Source organism: Austrofundulus limnaeus, unplaced genomic scaffold (genome assembly GCF_001266775.1).
Source record: "Austrofundulus limnaeus strain Quisiro unplaced genomic scaffold, Austrofundulus_limnaeus-1.0 Scaffold51, whole genome shotgun sequence".
Taxonomy (NCBI): domain Eukaryota; kingdom Metazoa; phylum Chordata; class Actinopteri; order Cyprinodontiformes; family Rivulidae; genus Austrofundulus; species Austrofundulus limnaeus.
In genome coordinates this window covers 792549-797184 of record NW_013952453.1, presented here as the reverse complement: position 1 = coordinate 797184, position 4636 = coordinate 792549, and positions in this window count along the sequence as shown.

Sequence of the window (4636 nt, the reverse complement as noted above, 5' to 3'; positions counted from 1 at the left end):
AAACAAAATTTACTACAATCCAACACAATCTGTTAAATGAGAACAAAACGCTGCTGAAGCAGTGCACAGTCCCAAACTGTGTAATAAAATAAATCATGTCACGCACATCTAATTATTCACAGCACACATTCAAATCGAAGGTTGTTCCTTTCTTCCCGTTTCCACCGAGGCTGAGGATGCAGCCATCATTGTGTGCAGCAGCTGACTCTGCCTCTTTTTTTTCCTGCCTGTGTCGCTCCATTTTAATGTTTTTTTAATTGCACACTTCAAGGTCAAGTTTGAGCTCAAAGCTCTCTAAAATTAGCTTGTTTGTGAGTCATCTTTGAAACCATCCCATAAAGGTTGCACAAGTCTCAACAGCAGCGACTGTAATCAAAGCCTGTTGACTGCAATGGAAGACTTAAACCACAGAGACTGAAGCACCGTCGTGCTGTTTCACTTGCTCTCAGTCAAACCTCATAGAGATCTATGAATGAACCGGGAGGACTCAGGTACTTTCAATGAAAAATTGACAGTTTGAAATAAGGGTCTGCTCTTCAGTGAATTGTTTTATCCATCACCTGCTGTCGCTGTTGCCATATTTATGACATTACAAGACAACTATCATCATGCAGCTGTGCTCACTGGTGCCATGGCATACCAGTGTGGAAGTGTCAATTTAACTTTGGCTTTTTTATTATTGTTTTTCATTGATTTTGTTGTTGAGACGATGAGGTTGAGTTAGCATACTCGTCTTCGCTTTGCCTTTTTTTTATGGTCACACTGACATTTATAGAGCAGTGTGGAAAAGCGCACCTGTTGTTCAGACGTTGCTCTCTCTTAAAGTCAAACCACAACTAGTCAAAACTCCAGTGAACATCAGATTTATTGTAGCCCACTCTTTGTGTTGCTTCTCAAACACTGGAAGGCCAATCATGAGCAAAGATAGTCAGTCAACACCTGTTTCCCCACCCCCCCCCCCTTTTGTATGTGAACAACTTTAGAATATCTGTGTAATGCAGGGGCGGTTCTAGGGGAGGGGGCCACAGGGGCATTGGCCCCATCTGAAATCTGATTGGCCCCCTGAAGTGCCCCTGCCCTTTCACTCATCTGTCTTTGCCCAAGAACAATGATAGTGGTTGCAGTTCCACTTCCAACCACTAGTGGCGCCAACGAGTCAAAGATGAAAGTCCAACATGAAGCAAGCTCGCTGGTCTCTTTCAATTTGAAAAATTCTACAGAAAAAAGTTTTTTTACTGACCACGATGGCTATATTTTCTTACATGCTGTGTGTTTGAGAGTATTTTATTTATATACAGTTAAAAATCACGTAAAATTGATAAGGAGATTTTACTGTGCAAAATTTTACAAGTGTTTGAACACGTGTGACTAAGTAAATGTATAAACCTTACAAAAACTGGGTATTTGTGTGCAAGCATGTTGAAAAAATTCTTGGCCCCATATATTCATAGGAATATTGTGGACCCAGAATGGCCCCATTACACTGAAAAATTCTAGATCCGCCACTGGTGTAATGATGGGGGGTGGGGGGGGGGMGTTGTTTATGTTGAATGTACAAAGCAAGAAGAGCAAATTTTACTGCATGCATGGAAAAAAAAGGATCTAAAATGGGGGAAATAAAGTTTGTGAAATGATTTTAAAAATGATTGCTCTGATACTGTACAGTATGTCTGTTACATTTCTACCATTTAAAAATGAACGTTCCCTTTAATACAAGTGTCTTAGGAGTTCATTTAAGGATAAATTACATCTCTAAGTTTTGCCTTTTATTTGTTTGGAGTCCAAACAAATGAAAGGCAAAACACAAGTCTAAATTTTAAACTTATTTCATATCAACTCTCTAACTTGACAAATTTACTTTATGCACTATAAAAAGAAATAACTGGTCATATTTTGAAAGCTTACTAAGCTGTCAGGCATCTTTCCAGTTTACACACAAACCTCCATTTTAGCGTTAAAAAGGTTGGATTTGATCCATGTGCCATTTAAGGCTTTTATAACTTTTGCTCCTGCTCACAGTTACAAATAAAAGACCTTTCAAGCCGCTTTATCTACTGACGTGATGCACATTTTTTTCCTTTTTTTTTTTTATCTATGCGCCTTGCCTCAACTTCACTAAAAATGAACACTGCATGAAGGTAAATTTTTATGTTTTATTCATTTCTGCCTCTTCTGTTTATGCTTACAGTTGGCTGGAGTTGTAGACTATAAAAATGCCAGACTGCACACTAGAGGCACTAAAGGCAGCTTATTTCTCTCATGTTGATATTTCCTTATTGTCTTTATTAGGAAATTACTTGTGCTTAGTATGTTATTCATTTGTTTCACATGAATTATGATTTCACACATTTTTGTTTGAACAGAACAAAACAAAATGTATCATGGGAATCAGACGCGTTACGTCGTCTATTGTTAAATGTCTCTCATAGATTTATAAATACAAATGTTGAAATGCTCCTCGACGGCCTCAGAGCCTGTCAAGGAGGAAGTCATTTTTTCTGCGGCACCATTGCTTTCAGATGTGGTCAAACAGCATGGTCTCCTGTTGCATAAAAGAGCACGCCTTTTCTGAAAATGAAGTGTTTTGAGAGAAATGAGTTGTGAAGGGAGAGTCCCTTAATGGAGACAAGTAATATAAACTCAGCCAGAGAAAGCAGTGTGGGAGACAAGAAACAGTTTCATAAAGTTTGAGTTTTTTCCATCAGCAGAGACCACCAAATGCACGATTGACAAATGGTCTGTCAAATATCATGTACTTATTCAGAGCTCAAATAATTCCAAACTTGAACAAATATTAAAAGTACATATAAATCAGAATCTCTGTTTAAAACGTTAAAAACAAGGTTTCGTCATATTTACTGAATGCTAAGAAACTCTGACAGCATGCTCAATCACAAATCCTCCCAAAAGTAGTTTGTCCAAACAGCCGTTTTTGCGACCAGTCTGATCAACTAAATGTCATATTTTTGTGCCGTTAAAAAAAAGCATCCTCTTAAGTAATAATGAGGGTGAGAAATGCAGTGCATTTAAGTGAAAATCCTGATTAATTATGAATGATTAGAGGACTCTAAAAGCTTTGGGGAGGGAAGAGAAAGAAACTACATAAACAGAACATGAAGTCCAGAAAGACTGGATGGATACCAGATGTGAAATTGTAAATGAACCTTAAGTATACAGGTGACTGCAGAATGATGAGGGAAATGACTTCTGCATGGCTGGACACCGGCTGACCGTGTGCAGGTTATGTTAGAGTTTATGCTAAGGTACTGTCTTTTCTTTTGTTTTGGCACGTTTATTGCAATGTTGCATGTTACAGTTCCCCTGTCAAAAAGTAAAATTTAGATAATCTTGTCAAGCATTCTGATAAATACTTTAAATATTCCGTTTGATTGCTACATGCAGGAACTTTGCTGCCTTTAAAGCAATCATTTTAAATGCAAAATGACTGGACTATTACTATTATTTTTATTATTTACCAATGAGTGATGCATCACAGATTTGAGACAAAACAAAACTATTTAAAGCTATGCGCTGAAGTCATTTAGCAATATGATTTGATCTGAAAATACATTCAGGAAAGCAGGCCAAGCTATTCGCTTCAGATAACTTCTGCAGACCCATCTTCCTCTCTTTTCTCTTCCTCCAACCTCTTTAATTCTCCTTTTCTTCTGCCCTGCTCTTCCTTCCCTGTCAGAGGCATCATGCATGTTTTCACCTCTAAAGTGATTGTACCTGATTTATATGACAGGCCTTTAACCCGGCATGTTCTTGTCCATCAGCATCAGGCAGAAAACACCCAAGGGCACATGTGAGCAGGACCAAATCTGGTTCTCTGTCATTCACTGGCTATAACCTCCAACCAGAATGCACTCCAACAAATCACATTTATTCCTGCTTGGTTCGGAGATGTGAGTCAATCACACAAAGTGAGAAGTACTGCAGCTCCTATGCGCTCAAATATATACTGTATATAGGGCAACATTCTCTAAAAGACGTGTATGTGTGAATGTACCGTTGGGTATTTTAAACAAGAGACAGTAAAACAGACTTGAGGTGATCCTTGTTTAAATGTTTTGGACCTGATTTACTGAATGCATTGTGTAAAAATAAAGTAAAATAAAATATTAAAGAAAAGCATGTTTGAAAACAACCTTTTGAAAAACATTTGCACAAAATAGAGACAATGGCGACGTAGCACAGCTCAGCTTTGTCGCCCCCTGCAGGGAATTTCTGAACACTATCATAAATACATTTTGGTGCAATGGCTCCACTTAGTGGATATAAATACGAGGAAACTAGTCACAATAGAAAGGTTATTATGATGAGATTGGGCTGAGGGTGGTAATGTCAGCAAATGTCAAAAATCTCTTAAGTCTTTGAGGGTCTTTTCCAGCTTGTGTTTTTTTCTGGAGATATGCAAATGTGAAACAAAACCACTGTCCAGTAATATCTCATTGGGAAGATTTAAGGTTGTTTTAGTGATCAAAATTAGAAATTGCTATAATAATTAAACAGTGGATACGCTTGCAATTTTATTCATCCTATTAGCTTATTTAAAGTCAGACAAATAAGGTTCTTAAAATTGAACTAGAGAATATTTCCTTCCATTAGATAGCTGCACACAGGCTGATCAAGC